General features: G+C 38.8%; 1 protein-coding gene across 9 annotated transcripts in view; it reads left to right on the top strand.

The window, feature by feature from the left end:
* The first annotated feature begins 4,604 nt into the window (after positions 1 to 4,604).
* The window catches only part of ZNF438 (zinc finger protein 438), a 57,741-nt gene continuing 36,454 nt past the window's right edge, over positions 4,605 to 25,891 (top strand). For 6 of the 9 annotated variants that reach the window (XM_056334277.1, XM_056334272.1, XM_056334276.1 and 3 more), the window contains exons 1-3: positions 4,605 to 4,716; positions 6,952 to 7,033; positions 7,547 to 7,600. The gene's annotated coding sequence lies outside the window, so the exon portion shown is untranslated. The other 3 variants (XM_056334273.1, XM_056334271.1, XM_056334274.1) reach the window with 3 other exon arrangements.

Below are 25,891 nucleotides of genomic sequence, written 5' to 3'. Positions count from 1 at the left end.
TTAATCTGGGGGAAGCAGGAGAAGTCTGGTACTTACAGAGTTTTTTCAAAGCCTGTGATTGGTGTTGTCCAAGTTCCCCAAACTATTTGAGTGTGCTCTAGTCCAGTGAACTTAAATATCTTAATCACCTTTAAAAAAGCATAGTATTCTCAAAGGCTGCTGTAGTACTCCAAACTTGACTATCTAAACCAAAACTAACCGAAAACATTCTCTACCTGGTCTAAACCAAACTAGTACCATGCAGTAATACTTTACCACATTTGGGTGGATTTTCTCTAAATGTGATGTAAAATTCCTCCACGTACGTGCAAGAGAGAATAGCAGACTAACAATTAATGTTCTAAAACTTCAAGGATTATAGGAGGGAGGGAAGTATTACAGCTGTCTGTTCAAGCTGCTCTGCCCACAAAGGCTTCAGTTCAAAGCATTACAGAAGGCAGTGGTTCCCCCCTTTATTACATTGTATTGGCATTTCCACTTGCACTGATACATGGCAAAAGCATTACTGTACAAACACCTCTTGATTTAATTCTGAAGATAAACTACATTGCTAAATGTGAAAAAATTAATATGCACTTTAATACTATGATTTTTTGTAGCCAGCTTATTACCCTAAACTACTAATCCTAATTCTAAGCTGTGCACGTTAGTATTGTACATCATAAAATTCTTAATCATGTAGGTACAGTCTTCAGTTTATTCTATGTGATAGTCCACTACCAGTCTTATAGTTACAGATGATGGAGGAAGAACGTTCTCTACATAATATTTATTCTAAATCATTACCAATGCAATCTTTAAAACAGTGTATCTTTGTCCATCGTAGGCTGTAAAAGAGAGAAAGTAATATCTTCATCAGGTATCATAGCTTTCATTTTTTTCTATTGTATTAATTGTTCATTGGTTACTAAGTTCTGTTTACTTTCAATTTGAAGTATAAACTAATTCTATTTCTTTGCTTTTAAGAAAAACTAATTCACAAAAGCCTGTAAAATAGAAGTGAGATCACCAATATACTTTTCCGTAAAATATTCAAGAAAACAGTACTTCAGAATATCATAACCTAGGATGTTAAGGTGCTACTCCACATGAAATATTACCTCCAACAAGTTAAAATGAATTATTTTTCCCAGTATTGTTTTAAAACTCGATATTCCAGATTGACATTAATTACTGCTGCTACAAAGTTTCTACAGTTTATGATGAAGTGAGGTTTGAGCAAAATTAATATACTCACTATGAGAAATAACTGATCTTTTCTGTGAATACTGAAAACAGTCTATAATGGGAGTTTATATTGTTGTCAGATCTCTTTTCTTTTTCGCCAGCAACAGATAAATCCATTGTAGTATTTTATTATATTTTTAAATGAAAACTAATAGCTGGTAAAAGCACAAACACATTTGCATATCAGAATGAATATTTTGTGTCTCTCCAAGTGGCATGTAATACATCAAGAACCATCGTATGCTAATTTGGTCTCCTTTGTGGTTCAGAAAGGCAGCGCACGCTGAATACAGTAATGGTTTTGCTTAAGCAACAGTTAAGACTTGTATGACATCAAAAGGAATTATAATTATTTAAGACCACTTGGAGGATTCACCTTTAAATTAATTGTATTTTATAGGTTCTGTAACTGCAAAACACTTCAGCTTTAGTAGACACAAAAAGGTGAAGAAGTACGTTTAAACTTCGGTTCCTGTTATCATGAATTACTTTTAAATTAAGTATTCTGAAGCACAGGAACAGTTATTTCAGATACAGAGACTCCAAGTGGAACACATGACTGAAGGACAGTATCGTATCATAAATGTACCTTGGTTCTAAAATGACTTTGTGCCAGTCTGTCTGTTATATCACTGCACATTTCATTTGCCAAGGTGAAGTTACTGTATTCATAAAACTGTGCTTATGTTCAAGATAACTAATTCACTTACATTTCCATGAAATTTGAGTTAAAAAAGAGCCTGAACTTTTAAGGTTTTTTATTGTTTGGGCTACACTGGAAAAAGTTTTCAGGGCATCTACTTCCTTAGCTGTCACTTTCTGGTGAGCTGCAGAAACAGATTGGCAGAAAACCGCACATATACTTTAAATATATTTCTAATTGTTAGCATACTGTATAAACTTACACTGTTCAAATTTTAGCCTTAGGTACATGTAGAGAAATGTGGATATTTGGAAGGCATTACATATTCTTTGTATCCTCACACACACAGACCTTTTTTCGTTTTGCCATTTTTGGTGCTTTTGGCCTTAATACCACAGCAGCATCATGATTCTAAGCACATGATAGCAACACCTATCAGAATTGAAAGCTTAGCCGAACCCCATTTCCCCCCTTTCGCTTGCTCCCACTGCTCAGGAGCTGTGCTAATGCTATTCCACAGATTCTTTGTTCCAGCAGTGGATAGGGTGTTCCTGTCATCCCCTTTTTCCAGCAAAGGGCTACAGCACAACAGAACAGCTGTGCTGAGTGCAGGCTTACAGGAGATGGGGGTGTCCTGGCAGAGCACATGTGAGAGAGGAGGTTGTGAAGATGGAGACAGTCCCACATCACAGGATGATACTGGAAAAGGAGTGGCCCCAGTGCCCAATAATCTTGAAGCTGTGCAGGAAGAAGTCCTTTTCTTCCCCATAAGGATCATCTTTGTTGAAGGACAGATGGCTAGAAGAAGGAAAAAAAATTCCTTTTTTTTCCCCCTGAATGTCATATTTCCCTCTTCTCACCTACGTATTCTATACTTCCCTTCTTTTTCTGTACCTTCTCATCTCCCTCCTGCCCAGCCTGCTATTATCTTATTTCTGTCACACATTTAGATCGGAAAAGACCCTTAAGATCATTGAGTCCAACTGTAAGCCTAACACTGCCAAGTCCACCACTAAACCGTTTCCCTAAGCAGCACATCTATACATCTTTCAAATACCTCCAGAGATGGTGACTCAACCACCTCCCTAGGCAGTCTGTTCCAATGCTTGACCACCCTTTCAGTGAAGAAATTTTTCCTAATATCCAATCTAAACCTCCCCTAGAGCAACTTGAGGCCATTTCCTCTTGTCCTATCACTTGTTATCTGGGGGAAAAAAAACCAGAAACAGACACCTCCCTGGGCACACTTCCAGCTCACAGCCAGACAGCTGTTGGCCAACCCCCCCAGGCCCTTTTCCGTCAGGCAGCTTTCCAGCCACCCTTCCCCAAGCCTGTAGCATTCATTGCCTGGGCTTGTTGTGACCCAAGTGCAGGACCCGGCAGTTCTCCTTTCAACATACATGAACCTCATGCAATTGGCCTTGGCCCATCGGTCCAGCCTGTGCAGATCCCTCTGCAGAGCATCCCTGCCCTCAAGCAGATCAACACTCCCCCCCCCCAGCTTGGTGTCACCTACAAATTTACTGGGGGTGCATTCAATACCCTCATCCAGATCATCGATAAAGTTATTAAACAGAACTGGCCCCAGTACTGAGCCCTGGGGAACACCACTTGTGACTAGTCACCAACTGGATTTAACTCCGTTTACCACCGCTCTCTGGGCTTGGCCATCCAGCCAGTTTTTTACCTAGTGAAGCACATGCCCATTCAAGCGAGTTTCTCCAGGAGAATGCTGTGGGAGATGGTGTCAAAGACTTCACTGAAGTCCAGGTAGACAACATCCACAGCCTTTCCCTCATCCACTAAGCAGGTCATCTTGTCATAGGAGATCAGGTTAGTGAAGCAGAACCTGCCTTTCATAAACCCAATGCTGGCTGGGCCTGATCACCTGATTGTCCTATATGTGCTGTATAATTGCACTCAAGATGATCTGTCCCATAATATCCTATCTAAACCTCCCCTGGCACAACTTGAGGCCATTTCTTCTCATCCTATCACTTGTTACTTGGTAAAAGAGACTGACATCCACCTCACTACAACTTTCTTTCAGGTAGGTGTAGTCAGTGATAAGGTCTCCCCTTCATTTCTCCAGGCTAAACCACCCCAGTTCCCTCAGCTGCTCCTCATCAGACTTGTGCCCCAGACCCTTCACCAGCTCCGCTGCCCGTCTCTGGACACGCTCCAGCCCCTCTGCGTCCCTCCTGCAGTGAGGGGCCCAGAACTGAACACAGTATGGAGGTGCGGCCTCACCAGTGCCCAGTGCAGGGGGACGATCGCTGCCCTTGTCCTGCTGGCCACGCTGTTTCACCGCCTTGGCCACCTGGGCACACTGCTGGCTCGTGTTCAGCCAGCTGTCCTCCCCTCTGACCCAGTGCCTGCAGGTCCCTCACACCCATTTCCCAGAAGAACTCCTGTACTTTCCAGAGACTCATTTTTCTAGTCTGCCTCCCCAAAATCCCCAATCCCACCACCCCTAACGTGCAGCATGATGACCATCTGGTTTGGGGCTAGCTGGGAGCCCTGTTCCCCCCACACCGAGGGCTGGTCGGGAAGGGAAGGCCTCGCTTGAAGCACAGTGGTGCCTGGGGAGCCCGCCCTGCAGCGCTGTGCCCCAGGGGCTGCGGGGCTACGGCCCGACGGAGCCCGCCGCCCCCAGCATCCCGGCAGCCGCCGCTGCTTTCCCGCCAACACCCCCTGCCCGGCCCCGCACTGCGCCTGCGCCGCGGGCGGGCGCTGCAGCGCCGGCCGCCCACACGCACACGGCCTGCCCGCGGGCTGTGACGCCACACCGCGCCGTCGCCGTGACGTGGCGGAGGCGTGACGCAGGCACGCAGAGGGGCGCGTTTGTAAGTTCCCTTCCCCTCGTGGCGGCGGGGGTTGCGGCCTGGGGCGGGCGGCGGCGGGGACGGCGTGGGGCGCGCTGCACCCGCTCCCTCCTGCCGGGCCGCGGCGGCGCGGGGCTGGGGAGGTCGCTCCCCTGGCGGGCGGGAAGCGGTGGCGGCGGGGCAGTGGCTCCCGGCGGCAGCCCAGTGCGGAGGTGGGCGACTGCCCCGGCCCGGCTCCTGGCGAGCCCGAGGGGTCCCTCGCCACGCCCTGCCGCTGGGCCTCCGCGCCCCCGGGGCCCGCGGCTCGCCCGGTCACGGGGCAGCGGATTCCGCGCCCGCGGTGCAGCCGCGCCTCCGGCCGGCGGGGGGGAAGGCCTTCTCCTGCGGCGGGGTCCGCGGGCCGCCGAGGTGCGTGGGGGGCCCGCGTGTCTCCCGCCGCCGGAGGCCGGGGCGGCGGTGCGGGGTTGCGGGGGCGCTCGGTGCGGGGCGGCCGCGGAGGCGGCTGCCGCGCCCGGTGTGAGCGCGGCGCCGGGCGGGCGCCGGGGGCAGCTGTGGTAGGCGGCGTCTGGCCCCCGCCCGCACGGAAGCAGCGACAGGGAGTTAACGGCGGCAGTTAGCGGATGTGCTGTGTAATAAAGATCTGCAGAAAGGGTGTGTATCACTGGCTTCTGCAAATCGTGAAAGTTACTTCTACAGTTCACTACACTTCCCCTTCCCCCCCCGTGGCCGTAAGATGAGGGGTGGCGGCCGATGCCCTCAGGTTTTGTGGCGCAGAGCTGTGGGAGCGGTTGGCTGGTGTGACATCACCCGCCAGCGTCAGGCAGAGCTACGCGCTGAGCTCCTGACCCTTAGACCTTAAGCGCGGTTTCATAAACCTTCGTGCTGCTTTCATAAAAGTGCAAATACGTTGTGCCGTCCTCCTTAGATTTGGGCAGGAACCTGGGAGCCGAAGGGGTTCTCATTTGCTCTCAGGCTGCAGCAAACGGGTGCAGTGTTTGTGCATAGCTGGTGCTGGGGCCTGCCAGTTTATGAACCCGCTAGAACGTCTTATATTGGTAGTAATGTAACAGCATATCACAAGTTTTAAGTGATCTGACGTGGCTGATATTGGCACGATGTGGAGGGAAGTGTTTGAAAGCAGCTTAAGAGAGTTTTGGAAAGACTGGTAAAGTCGCCAGTGTGGCAGATTTGAAACAATGGGAGGGATTGGCTTGTTTATTTTGTCCGAAAGTCATGCTCTGTTAAATGACTTGCCTAGTTCTGTGCCTGAATTAAAATTGATGTGATACACGATACATCTTACCTTTCATTGCCAGTCTTTTGCTCTTCAATTTACACTGCCTTGTGCTCAAGTTTCTTTTTTTCTCCGTTAACTATATCTCGTTGAAGCTTTTTAATGTGTGTGTTGTAGTCTCAGTTCACAGTCTAGCCCTTAAATGCTGTGTAGGTTAGCAGACTTAGTTTAGAAATTATAGTCTTGAATTTGCATATTTGAACCTGTAATACGCCATTAAAAATGGCCTTTCATATTATCATTCCATAATAAAAAGGAAAGAGGAAGATAACGTAAAGTAAACCCACAACTCCCTTGAATCACAGTAGTTTCTGTGTGAGGCTTTTTGTTTTCTCACAGGGCATGCAGCAACCAAAATACTGAGCTGCTTCCCCCCTGCCCCTCCAACCTTATTGTAGCTAGTTATTTTCAGCACTAGTTAAGTTAATTTCTTTTTTGAAGTTCTTTTTATGCAAAGCAAAATATGTATTTCAGGGTTGAGTGTATATTTTTTTTCTGCTTCAGTAGCTAGAATAATTGGATTTTTTCAGACTTGATGTTCATAAAAAATGAGAAAGGAAAATGAAGAAAAAAGCTTACAACAGTTAAGGTGTATGTTTAATTTTTTTTTGTGACATGATGTAATGTTCTTAGTGTTTAATTAAAAAATATTCTTGGGTGTTGATAACTGGAGGACCAGAAGAAAACTAGCACTGTGGTATGGTTCAAATGTTTTTAACTTTTGAGCAGGCTGTTAAAAGTAATAGATTGTGGGGTAACTGAAATTTTGTAATTAAAATGTTTATCAAAGCATTTATGAAGGGGATACTAGTTTCCTTTGTATGATTCTCTGATCTCATTTGTGACAATATCAGGACTAGCAATGACAGTAACAGCATATGATGAGGTATTTCTGATTTTCTTACATGAAAATTTATATATATATATAGTGACTGTTATACGTACATGTTTTTGATACACAGATTCAATGATTATGCTGCATTAGATGGAAGGAGTGTTCCTCATTTGTGGCTTGGGGTGTTTCGAGGTCTTTTATGTGCAGAGGTAATATGTTATTTGTGGAAGTGCTTTAATGTTTTAAATGTCTGTATGAAACTGGTGATGGTTTCATGTATTTATTTGTACCTAAAGAGGTGGATGTTGTCAGGTCAAAGTGAAATGATCAAATGGTGAAAGTACAACTATGATCTGAAGTTGGCTGAGAACTATTACTGCAGTTGCAATTATAGAAACTTTGAGAGTTTTAAAAGTACATGGTAAAATCAAGAATGTGTGGATTTTATCAGTTATTTTAGCAATATTTATTCAAATATCATATATATTTTATGGTAATTACAGTATTTTGTAATTATCATACAATAACTAATCTGTTAATGTATGGTAAGCCTCAGAGGATGTGCTGTTGTACTAAGGCTAAACATGGTTTAGTAGGTTTATTATTTATTTACCACTTTCTAAAATGTATGCCTGTTTTGTGTTTAATATGATTTTCTGTCCTTTGCTAAATATGTTTCCTGAGGTATTGGAACTTTCTGTTTTTTGTTTTCCTTGAACTAGGAATTAAGATGGATGAAATATTTTATTGGCCATAGCAGCAGCAGGATGTATAAGGTGCGTATGTTGAAAGAATATAGTTCATATCCTTGCAGTATATTTTAATTTTTGATTCTATGTCTGTCTGAACACAGAGAAATTACATATGGTAAGCTAGGGTTTTTTTGGGGAGACAGATAAAGGTAGTTGACCTGCTTTCAGTTGTGGTAAGCTGCTACATGTTTAACACAAGGTTACATGAGTAGATGCAGACAGCCTTAGGTAGCTGTTGCATTTTAGTTTAGCATCCTTTAATGGAAATTTTACAGTGTTTCCTTTCTTTAATGTTTGTATGCTTTTTCTTTTGTAAAACTGGACTGAGAAATTCCCATGAAGTGTTTCAGAATCTTTTCAGTGTTCTGGTTAAATGTGATCAAAGAAGAAAAAGATTCAGTCACCATCTATGTACCTCCCTTTTTACATTTGAGTTGCTGTTTGTTGGTTGCTTTGTTTGTTTGAAGTTCTTTAACGTCATTGAGGGATGCACTCCAGTGGGAGTGTACTCCAATGAAACAAGTTGTTTTCAGGATTTCAATAAAAGATATTAGTGGTTCAGCAGCAGTAAGAGATTTTTCTATGTGCATCCTCACCTCCAGTCAAGTTAAAATGCTGTCCTTATTTGCTTAGACTTAATGCTTCATGTTATCATTATAATTCACTTACAGAGATCCACAACGTGTTTTTACTTTAAAAGATTTTTTTAAACAAAATTGAAAACAGGAGTATATATTTTTACAAGACTAACAGTGGCAAATAAGAGAACAGTGATGCTTGAAGAATAGTTCAGCACTTTCTCATGAAGTGTATTTGCATGTTGTTTTTATCAAAGTTGGATGAAAAACTTCTTCAGAATGTAATGATTAAAAATAGTATGTATAGCATGGATCTGTAATGATTTTTTAATTTTGTAAATAAAAAATTGTGATGATTTTTTATGTTTTCTCTTGCTGGTATAACAAAGAGGTTTTTTGTCAAACGTCAGTTTAAAATGGCATTTGGAGAATGCTGTCGTCATTGTATTTGTTCAGTGTTACTATTGTTTTTGTCACCTTTCATGAAAACACACAGAACAACTGGGTAGAAACCATCCTGTTCTTCGCGTGATATTTGCTAATTAAGTGTGTCTTTGACTTATTGTAGTACTATATTTGCAGGTAATGTTTTGTCCTTAATAAGCTGATTAAATCTAGTGTAAGTAATATTCAAGCTTTTTTTTTCAAGGACCTGATTTCATGGATATTTATAGCGTAATTAAACGTAGGAAATGTTATCATGGTTTGTGGAGCAATACATCTTAATCTGATAATTCTTCCTAATTAATATAAAAAATGTAATCAAAACACCATAAACCTAACTGTGGTAGAACTGTACTGTGTATTAAATAGGGATGTGAAAGTGTATAAATTAAGGAGAGACTATCTTTGGTTTGTCACTTCAGTCTGTTACCATTTTAGGAAAGAACTATTTCCCCACCTAAACAGTGAACTATTCTTTTTATCGTTGGTTCTTTCTTGCATCTTTTTGAAAGACTTACAGTACTGAAAGTCTTGCCTGAAGGGACACTAGCTGGTGTCCTGATACCAGAACCGGCTTAGTATGGAACTGTCAGTCTACTTTCCACTGCAAACATGGAAAGGGAGGATACGTAGCTCAATGCATCTTACAGAATTGTAATGCATTGCGGTCACTTTATTTGCGGTTTATTTTTTTGCAGAATGATGAGGGTTTTTTCAATGGGATCATGTAAAGGGTAAAATTATGCGGTACTGTGTAGTTAACATATATTTTTTTAAAGTTGGACTTTTTAGAGGCTGCTATAGGATATTAATTTCTGTATATGTGTCCTGCTGTTTCATTCTGTGGCTTAGCCCTTTATTGCTTTTCAGGAAGTCTGAGCCCAAGATTGTTGGTTTAGGAAAAATGTCATGGTTAATGCCAAGAAGTCGTCTTGTGCTGAGATAAGCTTCAGAGCTGGACTATCCCAGCCCTGCGGAAATACCTCTGTTACAGCAAGTCACTGCAGAGGCAGGGAGGCTGGGTATTCCTGTGGCTTGTTTGGGTATTTCCTGGGAGAATCAGGTGCAAAAGAGATGGAAAAGCAGCTGAGAAAATTTGATACGTATAGGGATTGTGAGGGAGAGAAACCACTCCTGGCAGACTTACTAGGACTTACCACTGAAATTGCTTTGGTATCTTCTAAGTTAACAGTTTCATGGAGAATTTTTGCACTTTGATTTTGGCTGGCAAATCAGTCAGAGCAATGTTTCAGTGTCTTCTGCATGAAGCCCTGTGTCATCAGTAACTGAAGGCTGAAATGTCTATAGGAAGTATTTAATGGTTTTACCCCACCTAAAAGCAGAAACCAAACTAAACAAACCTTTAAAAGGTGGTGTTTTACTTTTTTGGTGCTTTATTCATCTGTTGTAAGGGACAATTTCAAGGGATTCTTTCTTCTCTTCTAAGGACCTTTCTCTAGGGATGACATTCTGAAAGTGACGCATGGTGACAAATCACATCTTAGACTGATGTATGTTGTATACATGTGTCTTCGCCACTTCACTTTTTATATATATGTTTGTGGTTCTTTTGGATGAACCATAGAAAATAGGCATGTTCCTGTTACTTATTTGTCTAGTTTTGAGCACACTTCAGTTTTCTGCATTTCATTGATTTTAAATAGTAATGATAAAAATCTTAATTTTAATGGGGTTTTTAGCCTCCCTAAGTGAGGTTACAGTCTGTCAATTTTCTGTGAGTGCTTGTAATCTCAGATTTCTATCAGGCTGCTGTTTCAGTGATGTAGTGCTACATACACTAAGACATAAGCTTTTGACAATTCTTGATGTTGCTCAGCTCACTCAGAACAGGTGGTGAAGAATTAAGGTGGATCCATGGTTTTAGGAAGCAAGGCGATAAAGTTTAAATGCAGGCATTCAGTCCAACATCAGTCACCACTAATTGTATGCACTGTCCTAAAGGTAGAAATACATGAACCCCCAAAATACTGTTAGGGAATCAAAAAGGATCATTCTATTAAAACTGGCATAGTTCTGTTCTGTATATAAGCATACTTTGTGCATGGTGAATCAAGCACTTTGAAGTTATAAGTCTACTAGTAAAATGTCCTAAATTATTAATATGCATGTTCTGTGGGTTTTATTGCTTTTGTCATCAACACATTTTTAGGCTTTACTGAAGAAGGAAAACAAATTATCATTAGATTTAGAAAGAAGGGATTGTTCTGTTATTACAGGGCTGAAACTGAGACCACCCAGATGCCTTCAGCTGTTTTTTGTTATTTTCACAAATAGTTTGTTCTTTTAGCAGAGTGTTTTAAGCACAGAGAGTTGGGTCAATCACACTATTGTGTTTTTCCTTAAATGGTAGTATTGAGCAAACTTTACAATACTGTTTATGATCAAGAAAAAAAAATCTTAGACTTTTGATTCTCTTGGTTTTTAAGCTTTCAGATAAAAATAACAATAGGCAGCTGTGATTTCAGATCTCAGAATGCACCTTTTTCACGGAAACTTTGTCTAGTTTTGACTGCATGTGTACCCCTTAAGAGTCAATACGGTATCTGTTGTGTTTTATGGTATTTCAGTAAGTTAATTCAGGGATATTATATATTTTCTGCAGTTCTGGTAGGGTTAGTGGAATGTAGAATGTTGTCTTCCATATATACACTTGTTGCATTTTCTGCTAAAGTCTTAATTTTTCAAAGGGCAGGTCTGCTGTATTACATTACGAATTTGTTCTTGTACTGAAGCATGCTTGGTGCCTCATAGGAGGCCTAGAGGTGAAAAGTCCACATGATCTGCAGTTTAGGGCAGTTACACTTGCTTATTCTGTGTTTATGTTCTCATGTAAACCAGTGATTTTTTTTCTGGGAAGGTACCTTGATGGGCATATGATGAAGATTTGCAGACTGTAGTGGGTGAGATATGAGGAGAAAATTATGTGGAAGGATAGAAAACAAAGACTACCTGGCCCAAAATGATAAGTCTTCACATGTTCATAGTGTCACATATTCAGAGTTAGGGGGCTATGTGTCTCAGAGTCTTACTTCTGAGAGCTCTCTTAACTTCTGATACCTGTGTTTGTACTTGCAGTCTGAGTAAACAAAGTGTGATGGAGAATAGCATGGGGAATAAAATGCTATAGTAAAAGTCAGTATCTTGCGTATCAATATAGCATGCTGTCACAGTGTATGTGGTGCAGATTGCCTCCTCAAAAGGGATGGTGTAGAGTAGAGGAGATTAAGAAAAAAAGCTAAAAGAGTGATCTGCAGGGATGGAAATTTGCTTGTATAAAGAAAAATTGGAAAATAAATATTAGATTGTTTAGCCTTTGAAAGACAATGAATATGATGAAGTATAACACAAGTACACAGAATGATGAATGGTTTGAGAAAAGTAATTCAAGAGCTTTTGTTCTGTTGGTTCATGCTGTAAGAGTAAGGGGGCATTCTGTGAAATTAGGGTGGTAAACTGAGAAAGGGAACTTGAGAAAGGATATATTTCTTAATAAATTGGTAAGACCGAGCTCTGCTGTCTAGGGCTAATTTTAATTGGGAAAAATTGTAATAGAAACTGGATAATTTAGAGTGCAAGAATATTTACATAGGCTCAGGTTACCTTTTTTCCTGAAATAATTTAATCTCTCATCTTTTTGTCAATTACAAGATTCTTCTTTTCCAGTAAGTTTTAATAAAGCTCATCTAAAACCTGTGTCTTGATGGTGGGAGTAAAGGAAGAAAGTTTGCCATAGTTTGTTTACAGGAGAAATGGTTACAATGCATCGCTAATTTGTTTGCTCTCAGTCCCTGTGTTAGGTTATATCTACCTGAAATACACTCTAGGTAGTACGTTTAGTGCTCTTGGTAGTATCTACTGTTTTACTTGGGTTTTATTGTAAGTGGAGACATTGAGGAAGAATTTTTGAGGAGTAACGTCAGGGTCCTCATCAACTTGGAAATAAATTATATAGGGCAGTTGTTTTTGTGACTTGCCACTGTTCTGTTCAGCTTTTGATTTTTCTGTTGCCTGGGCTCATGCATTAAGTAGGTGTTCCTGAGTAATTTAATCCAAGTTAGTACACAAGTTTGTTCTGTACCTAAAGTGATGGAATATTTAGGGAGAGTGAGATGAGCTAACAGTGGCCTTCTGTTTCATCCAGCCAACTTCCAGCAAGTATGTAAGAAGTCATAAAAAATAGCAGTGGGGGTATCTTAATTAAATGAGCATGCTTGACGCTCTGCCAGTCTTTGCTCTTGGCATGGTTCAAGTCCTAGAAACTGTTTGCTTTCAGTCTCTATCAAACTCAAATTGAAAACTGTGATAAAAGCATCAAAAGCAGTGTTCAGCAGAAAAAGACTACAGAATCAGCTTTTGCTCATTCCCACTGAAATGCCCTTTTTACTCTGTTTAATGGAGGCTGCAGTTTTCACTTTTGGTGTGTTTAGCAACAGATTGACTTAAATTTGTTGTATTTGGCTCTAGAACAGCAAAGAGCAGATGTCAGGGAGGTGCTGTGGCAGGAATAAAAAAAAATCGGAAGGCTTATGGGAATTTGGCGGGTGAGGGGGAAATCTTCCTCCTTTTTTTTCCCTGCTAGAATCCATATTATAACATCTAGAGTTGGCATTCAATTCAAAACTTGCCATGTTGCAAGGGCTGGTGCATTGACGCAGGCATTCTTTCCCACAGATCAAATTGTGGAAGCAGAGTTTATTTATAAAATAAAATATGCCTGTGAAATTATAATTGATTCCTTAATTATGGAGAACTTGCCTGAAAGATGGTAGCTTAGTGACCTGTGGGACATTTTCCTGGCTTAGAATAGCCACAATTTATACCGAAACATTTTTTCTGTATGATTCTTAAAAATGGAATTCCTCTGTCAAGGCAGAAAAACTTCAGTAACTGAGAAGTACTCTTGTTAGGGATGATAAGCCTAAAATAATGGTCAACATTTAAACATTATTTAGGGTTGGAACAGCTAAAAAGTAAGCTTTGCTATTCAGGGATTGTTGGTATTTGAGAAATACGCATTTAAAAGGCACCTTTACATGTTGCCAGTCTTTGCATAAGCAGGTGGGTGCCAGATGTATGTGCAATCCTGGAGAAGTTTGTTGCTTTGGTTTATTTCTTTTCACTTTTGTAATGAGCAGAATGCTTCAAAAGTTAGTGGCTGCTTTTCATATTTTAAGGCTGGAAGTATTTTTACCTTGATAAAGGGGCCATTTCTGAAAACACCTTGTGTAATTTTTTAGTTAGTGGAATGATTACGTGTTTATCTTTCTCACATCTTTTTTTTTCACTCATCATCTGCCTGCACTTCAAGAATATATATTGCCACTGTGTAGTTTTTAGATTATAAAAACATAAATGTGATGTAATTTGTAGTAGTTTTGATTGCAGGTTGCTATATGTGAAAGTTGTGCCAGTTTATCTGTTGTCTTATATGTATGATGATGTACTTAATACTTTGTTTTGGTGGTTTGTTTTTTTTTCCTGTGATGAAAAAGTGTTATTTATGCAATAATCTGGAGGAGAGGACAGTGTTCTGCTTTTCCTTGAGACGATGTTCCTTAATCTTCTGTTAGTGTTTCAGAAAACCATGTTGCCTCCTGCTTTAGGTCTTCCTATTCTAGTGGTGATTGTAGTAGCTCATTTTCTGGAGAGACAGGATTTGAAATAGAATATATCTTACTGTGCACTTAATCCGAATATCATGGGAAAAGCCTGAAATTTTTTTCATAACTAGTGTACTGGGATAAGTTGTCAAAAGCATCACATTTGTAAGATATGTAATGTATGTGCTCTGTTCTCAGGGCTTACAAAGTCATGACTGGAGTATGCTGTTCAGATTTGAGAATAAATCTTCCCGTATTTTTTGTGATGGAACAATGTAAATGCACTGCTAAAATAAAACATGACAAACTAGCTTGCCTGTTAGCTGTAGCATGATGAGTTTCTTGGTTAGGTAGCTCATTTCAGTGGCTTGAAAGCGACAAGCCTGGAAATAATTGTGGTCAGAGCTGCTCCAAGAGGATTGAGTGAAGCCTTTTTGATTTCCTAAATGTAAAGGAAGCCAGGTTTAATCAACAGCTGCTGTGAGAGTTATTCAGACAGTGAGTAAGTCCAGTCCAGTGCGGGATTTTGCACTTCTGACCAGTTTAGGGCATGTTCTTTTTCTTAAGGTGGGATGCTGAAACTGTAACAGAGTTTGGTGTGTTTGATAGCATCATTTATATCTGTCTTGTACTTAATTTCTTCCAGGTATATTTCACCTGGCTTTCAAATTCCTTTGTTTACTGTGGTGTCTGAAAGGCTTTGTGGCCACACAAAAAATATTTAGAAAAACTGATAAATTATGGACTCAGTATTTAAAGACTTTATTATAGGTAATTTAATCATAAGTATTTGTAAGGTTTCTTTCACATGGTAAGATTTCACTTTAAAAGAAGCATGAAACTGTACATTCCATTTAGGCTATATCAAGATCTGCAAGGATCATACCAGTTTTAGGTATTTTTCCATGTTTTCGTGAAAGTTTTAAACCTGCATTTATGTACTAGCATGCTGTGAAGGTAGCTGTGTATTGCAAGGAGAGCTGGTTTGGGATATTATTAAGGTGTAATTGGTCCAATTCCCTGTAAAAGTTTTGAAACCTTTTAAAGGTGTTTTTGGATCTAAAAATCTTCAGACACTTGGTATATAATATTAATATTCACTGGAATGTGAATATTTTTTCAGTTTTGAGACACAAAAGCTTATTTTCATGTTTTCATTAAAGCAGAGCAAATTTTTGTTTGTTGTTAAAATCAAACTGCACTTACAGAAATGCAGATATTTTTGAAAGATTTAGCTGATCAACTTTTGAGAAGCAGAAAGATTCCTTAGAGTAAGAATACTGCTAAATAAGTCGATGGAAACTTGTGACTATAGAACTGATTTGTTCTGCATATGTCTCTTCCTGTTTCAGGAAAGCTGTTCATTTCAGAAAAAACCCAAAAAAGTCAAGAACTATCAAATGTTGATTACCGAAGTTGTAAAGTAATGGGCTTTAATTGGACCATCAAAAATGCAAGCCAAGGAAACAGAATAATGTCTTGATGGCAGTATCTAATAATTTGAAAAGCATCTTCCCCCTAGAAAACAAAAAGTAAAAAATAGATCATCATCATCGTTTGAATGGTGGACTATACCAATATGCTATTGCAGCTGCCCTGTCTTACCAGGGAATTAGGACAGGCAGAGTATCCCAGGTCTTATTTAACTCTGGGAGACTTTGGTGATGGAAGAAATAATAATCTTTGACAGTGTAAGCCTTTTTTTTGTGTAAGTGAAATTATATCTTAAAATGTGTGCAGTTCAATAATGAAAATGGTTTACTTGAATTGTCAGTTTATAACATTTCATACATGAAACACTAGAAAGACCATTTCCAAAGTGTTTATTAATAGTTAAAATTTAATAAAAATGTATAGGTTAGTACTGGTCAGCACAGAATAACCATGCACGCTTTCTTGGAAGTTATTTACAAAGAAGAATTTCAGGTTTCCTTTAGCAGTCTCTCTCCGGTGCTCGTCTGTGAATGGTATAGTTACCTGATAATTCAGTCTTTGGCAGTTATATTTAGAGACCTGCTTTATATTGGGAAGGAGAAAATGGTTAACGTATATACTTGCAGTTAGGAAGAGACTGGGTGGGAATATTAACACACAAGTTGACTGACTGTATATGCCCCCAAAAGAGGAAGTTTTAATTTTCTGTTGAAATCTAGTTGTATTACAAACAATTTTATTTAGAAATAATAATTTTCAAAGCTTGTATCTTTGTAATTCACCTTTTCATTATAAAGTGGGTTCACAGACGGAGAACATGACATTCTTTATGTTCAGGTTTTTAAAGTTAATTGTATTTCTTCCTGGAAATAAGATGAATGCTACTAATCTCTCCATTAAAAAACATTATTACTAGTGGTACATTACTGGTTTTCAGATATAAATTCTGAAGATGTTCTGTAAAGAGTAGATGTGGACAGGTGGAAAATGTTGTTGATTTGCAAAGGAATCTTGTATTAGTGTTGCACGCTGTCATAAGCCACTGCTGCTTCAGGGTCCCCCAGATGTATCAGTTACACATTTATGTAATGAAAGGAATGCTCAGCTTCTGACACGTTGCCTACACTTGGAAGGTAAGGGAAACACTTCCCAGTGCTGTTGCCATCAATTCATTTGCATGGTAAGAGTCCTTGAAGTTAGCTCCTGGCTTCTAACAGACCTCAGAATGGTCAGTTCGTCTTGCTGAAAGAAAGGATACGGTTTTATGCACATTGGAACTGTCATAACTCACTGAAAAAGCAACAGCAGTATCACTGGGAGTGTTTTTGCTTTACGTGTACAAGTTGATTGAAGACAGAATATCTTGCAACAATATAGAAGTATTTTTCTGTCTGATCAACAGATGTTACATGCTGCAGAAAGATTTGTGTTGAGTTTATAACCATAGAAAATATAGTGGCTCATCTACTATTGCAGTTCTTTTGGCCAACATCTTGTATGGGTATTGTACTGTTGAATATTTGATTGCTGTGGAGACAGACAAATCTAGAAGTGACTTTAATCTCAGAAGAATGTGTATTGACTGGGAGAGTTAGTTCAGTTTGTTTTTGCAAATCTCCCACCCTTAGAAGTGAGATTAAGTTTAGTGCAGGAGAAAATGGAACTTTCCCTTTGTCTCCAGAATGAGGTCATTGGTGCTTGTCTCTTTTCAGCCTCCATCTCAGTAAAATAATAGAAAATATAATAGTTTCATATTTCATTTATATCTCCTGAAGAATGGGAGTTACAGTTACTTGTGTAGGCATAATGTCAGCAATGACTTTTTGGCCTTCTTGATTGTTGCTTCTTTACTGTACTGTATCTGCCCTGTTTGCATACCCATGCTTGAAATTTTCATGTGCTGCTTCTGTATTTTATTCTCTTTTTTTTTTTTCTCCTTTTTTTTTCTTCTTCTCTATTTTAATTATTCAGTGATTCCACTGAGCAGGTAGCTGGGTAGGCTTCAGTCATGCAGGAGTTGGTTGCATGTGTGGTGTTAGTGATGGCAAAGGCCCACCTTAGATGTGAGGGTAAGGAAAAGGAAACAATCCAACGGAACAGATGAGAAAAGGAAGTGTGATAGTAAAGGAAGATAGAAGGGAACATCTGAGTGACAAGGTGGAAGAAGAGAAGCTAAAGTGCTGGTATGGAGGTGCACTGCAAATATAGTACGTGATGCTGCTGCTCTGGTTCATAATTTTGAGAATAACTAAAGAAGTGTGTTGTTTAAAAAAAGAAAATAATTTATTGAGTTTTTTAATCACAAAAGCATCTTTCTGTCTCATTTTCTAGGTAGATCAGATATACTCTAATACACATTTTAGGGGAGCTTATTAGTTTTGTTTATGATAATGAGAATATACCCATCATACTTGTAATAAAAAAATTAATAAAACCAGTCGTGTTTTGTTGCTATATTGCTCACATCTTGTCTGATCAGGGTTACATGCTAATACTTCACAGCGTTATCTGTTGGTAGGTATATAAAGGACTACAATATGCCTTAGTGGGGAGCTTAAAAAAAGTCCCTTGCTTCATTAAAATAGTTCCCAGGTCTGTGTAAAGAGCATGCACATATGATCACTGTTTGCTTTCCAAAATGGTACTTGAAGGCTTTGTAGCCAGGTTGAACTACAGTTAAATTACTCAAATTCCCTTGTGTCCCTAGAGAATAAAATTGTTTCACCAACAAATACATAGGGTAGCTTGAGCCCATTCTGTTGAACTATAGGGTTTATTTCAGAATTTGGGAGATTCATTTTTATGGAATAGATAACTGAGAGAGTTAGCATTCTTGCTTGGATAATGCACTGTTTATTTTGGAATGGAGTTTCCCATGACTAAATAAGAACAAGATGTTTGACCACCTTCTAGGGAGGAGACTGACTGGTCAGCATAAAACTAAAAGAAAAAATTCAGAAGAGACAACTGACCATTCTTACGTGGTGTTTGAAATGTTCTCGTGTTTCTTCTGGGCTTTAATTATACTGCATATACATGGCAAGAAGAAAGACCAGAGGTTTTGTTCTTTTCTTGGAAGTATAGCTTTATCACATCATTGGGAATTTATAGTCTAGTAATATATAGTGTTTTTTCCATTCCTGCATTGTGCAATTGGTTTGTACAGCCTCATAGTTTGGCAGCCAAGAGCTTGCTTTTTCATGATTTTTTTTGGCATGAAAGGGTTACTGTTCACATTTCCTGTGTAATTCCTTCTGATCTTGCTGGGCTGTAATTACTTTCTTGATGTTAAACATTCCCAGGCTCCTATAACCTTCTAGCCTGCTTGCACTAGCCAAGTTTGTCCCAGGTGATCATGTGGGCGAACCTCCTGTTTTTAAGGATAAAAATCTCTCCTTCCTGTGTAAGATAGGCTACATACTCATTCCTTTGCTGTGCAATCCCAAGAGAAATCTTTTTAAAAATAATAAGAAGGTAACACATCGCTCTTTCAGTCAGATTTAGCAGCCAAATAGATGACAAATCAAGTGTGTGGGTTTAGAATTTGCTGAATCTTGATTGAATGACTGCAAGTTCACATTAAAGATTATTTTTTCTTAATACATTTGGAAAATAGGTTATGATATAAAAAAGGCAGATTTTGACTGTAGCTTCTTACTTTTGACCATATAATTGGCAAATCGTTTTAAGCTTGCTTGAATGTAGAACTACTTAGTTGAGCCTCCAGGTTGTTGTTTTTTTTTTCTTTTGAATTCTTTGCAGTAGCTGCGTATTTTACAAAAACTGAGAGGATATTACTCAGTTCTCTCTTTCCCACGTAGTTCAATTATGCTGTGTTTCTTCTGATTTTCAGCTTGTGTATAAAAGCAGTAAACACAAGGTATTATTTTCTTTTTAAATAGAAGTGACTGCATACTGCTGAAAAATGTTGGCTTCAGAGGTGTGGGAACTAAAGTGTTCTGTTCTGCAAAGGCACTGGAAGGTCCTATGTGCCACCGCTCAGCTGCTCTTCAGCTTTAATCTGGGGGAGCCACCTGTAAGAATGCAAGTGAAGTTTGCTTTCCATGACCTTTATGCTGTTTTCTCACAGTGCCAAGAAAGATGCGAGATGGTGGTGGCAGGGGTTTTTTTAGGGTGTGAGGAGTGGTAATGTCCTGATACATTGACATTGGTGTGTGTGGGGTTTTTTTTGTTACTGACAGTGTCAGTACAGTACTGTACTGGAGGTTCTGTGCACCATGGGTTCAAGAAGTAGCCTGTATTTTGATACTTCAGTCAAGAGCAATCTCATTAGTTTATTATCCCGTTACAGATAATTTTTTTTTTTTTGTCATAATCCTAGTTTTATTACCTCATGCATTTAATTGGTTGCTTTGTGAAATTCTCAGGCTGCAAGTAATTGTTTTGTTTAGCTGTGGTATCGTGCTTGCAACTGAGATACTCAGAAGCCTTCCCAGTATTTGACTGACTGAAGTCTTGTGAATGCATAACTGTGTTTAAGCTCAGTGGGATTATACTTGGAAGAACATGTTGTGTAGGTAATAAATGTTAACAGTTTGAGCCCTTTTCTTAGGGTAATTCTTTTGCAATACCAATGCCTGTGCTTTATAAATAGAAGTTAGAGCAGCTGGTGTGCATGTTGTTAACTCTGCTGCTATGCTGTTGAAGGATAGGAAAAATATATTTTAATGAAAATGTCTTTTTAGTTTGTATCAGGAAATCTTGAATTTGATGGCTTAGTTATAATGGGAATGTGGTCAGTATGCTACTCAGTTCTTAATTTCACACTCTGTCATATAATTGGGAAAATGGCTGTCAGGTATGCCTGGTTTTTTTGTTGTTGAACCCAGAGGTTCTTACCTGGGATATTACTCAACACACAGAAATCTGGTGCTGGCATAAGGTATTTATACAGTAGTCATGTGGGAAAAAAACCCCAACACCATGAAGCACCAAGTGATTATAGCTTAACAGACAGAAGACGATAACTGCTGATATCTTGAAATTAAATTGTCATTTTATCACGGCCTGCATGTGGTCTCCAAGTACCTGAGATTTTGTAGGAAAGCTCATATGAAGAGGGCTTGCCTAATGCATTGAACACATTGCAAGTGTTCTAGACTTCCTGTGCAATGAGGTGCAGCAGGGTAGTGCTTTAGTTAAAGCTTTCTCCAAAACAAATTTCTTTTGACTTAGTTGAAAGTGAGTACAACTGTATTGGAGCCTGTTTTCCATCTAATAGGATGTACAGGTCATCTTTCCTTTCTCTTTAATTTTGTTCCTGCTTAGATGAAGACAGTGAGGAATTACAGGTTATATCGTAATTAAAGGTAACCGGTTTCAAATTTACTTTGTAAAGTGCTTAGAATGTAACTGACCTGGCTCTCCATTATAAATTTCACCTTTGCAGTGGAAAATACCCTGAGTAACAATGAGCAATGAATTTTCTTCTATGAAAAGTACATGGTTTCAGAATCCTGTGCAAATTACCTCCTGCTTTTTGTGTAGAAGGCATGTTACAGGATGTAAGCTGATGCTGTTGATCTTGTGTGTGTGTGCATGTTGATCTTCTGGCGGTTTAACTTAAAACTCTTTCATATTTAGATGTCTCGAATGTACGGGAGGCAAGGTGATGCATGTAGCTGTGATGCAGGGAAGAACTGGACCTAATCTGAAGTGTATGTAGTGCAGAGAAAGTAATTTTGGTTTTAACAAGTTCCTGTAGAATTAAGGAATAATTTGAATTAGTGAGCTTTTAAGCTTTCAGACAATGTAGTCAACTGTATTTTTATATTCAGTTCTACAAGTTCTCTCTTTGAGAAGACATGTAAATTACTGTTATGACAAAATGCATAAATATGTCTAGGATTTGATAGTAATTAATTCATTTCACTTATCTAAGGAAAGATTAGGTGCCTCAGTTTGAAACTGGCTATAAAAAGTAACATGTAAACAAATTTAACACACATCAGGTGTAATAGCACATTTCATAGAACTGCAGACACTTTGTTTTTAAATGCAGTGGTTTCTCACTTTCAACGTTCATAAACTGAAGTTTAGTCAGAGTGCCTCTTGACTAGAGTTTTAAGGGCAATTTTTATGTCCCTGGCTTGCTTGCATGACTTGAACAAGTATTAAGTACTGCTGAAATGTTGATTAACACTCCAATATGTTGTTTACCAGTGGTGTGCAAAAAGAATGATTGACTCTCTGAGGTTTCTTGGATTTCTTGTATCCTCCATGCCATGTATCCACTGATGGGGGAATCTCTGAACACATGCTGGTTGTGCAACTGTCTTTCAGGATCTTTCTTCTAGATACTGGATTTGGCGGGCTACTTAGATAAGTTTATGACTTCAAAATAGTTTTGTATTCCATGTCAGCTTTTTTGTGGACTAAATTTCATCTTTGATTCTTATTATTTACATACACATTACATACATATATCTTTATATGTAAATATATTAACACTGATGGTTTTATTGGAATTGGCAATAGTCTTAATTCTTAGGTAAGTATTAAGCGTGCATAATATCTTTAAATTATGGCAGTCCTTTGTAAAGTGACTATGTATGTACTGCATTTTAATTTCTTCTGTCTTCCTGTGTATTTATTAATGTTTACTGACATGATGTGCATATTTTTGCTATTACTTATTCTTGAATTTATTTACCTATTTTAATTCCTATTGATGTTCTATATTGATGATTTAGGGAGAAAGAGGGTTGAAAGACAGAGCAGAAATCCCAGAGATGAAGAGGGACAAGGTGTGAGGATACTATGGTAGGCAGTAAGAGGTTTTAGAAATCAGTAATATCAAAGTTATTAAATCATTTATTTAAAAAGCATAGATGTTGGAAAGCAAAATTAGTAAGTTGAAAAAGGATGCACCAAAAGTAATATGCTCTTGTGGGTACCTATTATGGAATCGTCAAAAAATTATTTTGGAAAGGACTATTGGAGGTAATCTGCTCAAATACCCAGCTTAATACAGGGCTACCTTCATAGTTAGGTGAGGTTGTCTAAGGTCTTGTTTGGTTGAGTCTGGATCACCTCCATGGAGGGATACTACACAGCCTCTGGACACCTTTTTCCAGTGTTTGACCACTTTAACTGTGAATGGTTTTTTTTTCTAATACCTTGATTTCCCACTTGGCAACTTGTCTGTATCCTCCTGTTCCTCCTCTTTTGTAGCCTGAAGGACAGTCTGCCATCATATTCCATACACTCTCCTGTTTTAGGCAGGTGAAGACAGCAGTGAGATTCCCACCTTAGCTTTCCTTCCTACAGCTGAACTCCTTTTAAGTATGTCTGTGAGGAACCCAATCATGAGCACAGCCTTCTAAGTGCAGAATAGGCGGAAGTGTCCGATTCCCTCAGCTTGCTCTTGTGTATCTATGGAAACTTTTCTTGGCCTTTCACTTCCCTTGCTAGTTGCAATTCCAAATGATCTTTGGTTTGCTAATTCTATGTACGTGCCCCCAGGCAATGGTTCTGTATTCTTCCTGTTAGAGCTGCTGCTTTTTCTACCTTGTGTATGCTTCTTTTGTCTTGGAGCTCAGAGTACTGTGTTAATCTGTGTTGGCTTCTTCCAACACCTGCTGCATGTCAAAATGCTGGACCATTCTTTTACTTTGTAGAGGTTGACCCTGAATATCAACCAGTTTTCCAGAGCTCCCTTATGTTTCAAGGCGGCCCTTTCAAAGGGGTCACAGCAGCTAGCTTTCTGAATTAACAGAAATGTTTCCTCAAGTCCAGGACTGCAGTTTTGCTATTAGTCTTGATTACTTTTCTCAGGATCTTAAGATTCACCATCTACTACAGGTAAGGCTGCCACCGACTTTCACATTCCTGACCAGTTCTTTCTTTAGCTTCCCTGTCACTGTGGAAGACTGTTAAATCATGGCTGTATTTTCCCTCTCAAAACCTGTAAGCCCTCCTATAAAATACTGGCAACATACAGTAGGGTGGAATGTTGAAAAATTAGGCAATGCAGCTGTGGTTTCCTGTTCTTGGTAGGAAATAGGTTTTTTACAACACAAGTGTTAGAAGAATTAAATGCTCTTCTGCCTGTTGTTGCCTGAAAATGAAAGTATTTGGCATAAAAGTTCAAAAATGTTCTTGAAATGTTAATAGAAACACATTTCTTAGTTTGTCAAAAATGTGTATGAGGAAGAGAAGAGGAATGGAACAGTTTGTCAGACTGTGCAGTTGCTACTTGAGACAAAGATTATTCTTCTGTTACACTACCCAGTCAGAATTTCTTGGTTTGAGCACTGCCTGTAAGGAGAAAAAACAGATATCCTGAGTAAAACTGCCATCTTTCGTTTAAAAACTGAAATGGGTATGATTTATGCAGCTTAAAGTTAGATAATACTCAGCTGTCAAAACAACTGTGCATTAAAGACTTGGCACTGAAAATAGTCATTTCAGGTTAGATTACATCTACCACTATAATGAGTTACTTGGTAGACTTGCCCTGGAGCTGGTGATGTGCACAAACTTTTTGGTTTCTGAATCATACCCACTGAGAAAAAAATGATTTGTTGTTTATCTGAAATAATTGAAACCAGTGCATGTGTTCCTACTTGTTAATGAATTGCAGGTGCCATTGTTTTGTTCTGGAAGGAGGAACAAGAAGATTAGGGTACTGGGGTGATAATTTTTCCACTTACACCTAATACTTAACAGTTCCTTTTTTTGTTTCTGGATGATTTATATATTTTTGAAAGTATCTCTTTTCAAAGTTCACAAAGCATGCTTTCAGCTTACACATGCTCACAGAATTTTTACTAAATAAAATAGGCAGTGATTTTTGAAGGGGAAAAACCCCTGTAAACACCCTTGCTCTTTCCAATTTATTGATGTTTACGGTAGTGTAACAAACAAGATCCCAGGTGTCTGTTATTTTTGACCATTTACAGAAAGCATGCAAGTTCAGTGATGAAAATAGCTTTTTTGTAGCTGTTACTGACTAGTTAAAACATTTTCTGTGCCCTGTAGATTAGCTAAGCCTGTCAGGCATGTTTTTTTCCTGCGTTTATGTTCAGTTTTACTGCCTAGTTCACCACATTTAGATACTACTATTTAGCAAATGAGGAAAAGTGGATTAAATATAGTGATAGATATGCTGGGATTTTTTTCTGTGCCAAGAGACAATGAAGCATCACATTTTTAACATTTGAGATGAAGTACACCCCCCATTTTTTAAGTTCTGTCTGTATGTTTAAGGCTTTTTAATTATATGATTTTAGATGGACAGTCATGAAAATAGAGAACTTCAAAATATATTTCACAATTTGAAAGGGATTAGGAAACAGGAATATACTGCATCTTTACTATACATGTGTTTCTCCTGTGTAGAAAGAATTCTGTTCTTGTCATCTGGTCTAAAAGTAGTTTTATTTTTTCTGTGTGATCAGCTAAATGTATATAAATATTGTCTAAATTTGTTACTTATTGGACGTTTCTCTTACAAGTCCTATCCAAAACTTTGCATTTCAGAAAATTAAAGCTCGTTCCTCCATCTTATTAAATGAATGTGGTTTCCAGTCCGTGGATTTTCAGCATCTTTAAATACAGTAGGTATTATAGCTATTGCAGTGGACGGTTTTGCAAATACTGACAAATTATGTATGCATGTAGCCTGAGATACCAAAAAAATGAGTTACCTATTTATCTTTAAAAATAACTGTCAGGAATGGAAATACCTTTTTTTTTTTTTTTAGATTAATTAAAGGACTGTCATTGCCATTACATCTTTCTATTTTAAGGTTAATTCAGTTCAGGTTTGTAGCATGGTCATTGACATTTACATGCTATGGATCATGAGGCCCGTATGCAGTAAGTGAATTCACACAGATCAGAAATATCTGTAAAAGAAAGGTAGGAAATGTCTAAGGGAGTTATCACTGTTAATTTTTCTCTTTCTGGCTCCCTTCCAGTGCTCTCAAAAAAAAAAAAAAAAAAAAAGTGGTTGGGCTGGATGAGTGAATGAATGTTTGATGCAGATGATGATGCAGGTTGTTGGCATGCACCAGTATGCATGTAAATAATAAAAAGTTTACAACACAGATCTTAAGTTATTTCACTATTAGTGAAAGGCAAATGGACTTTACAGAGAGAAAGTGAATGTGATAGAAGTAATATGCAGGGTTTTCTGCTTCACTGCAAGGGAAGCGTTCATTTTAATTTTTACAGAAATGCATTCACTGATGTTCTTTCCTTATTAAAACTCT

Source organism: Falco biarmicus, chromosome 4, assembly GCF_023638135.1.
Source record: "Falco biarmicus isolate bFalBia1 chromosome 4, bFalBia1.pri, whole genome shotgun sequence".
In the NCBI taxonomy this organism is placed as follows: Eukaryota; Metazoa; Chordata; class Aves; order Falconiformes; family Falconidae; genus Falco; species Falco biarmicus.
The sequence above is the reverse complement of the archived record's forward strand: the minus strand, read 5'-3'. Positions and strand labels throughout refer to the sequence as shown.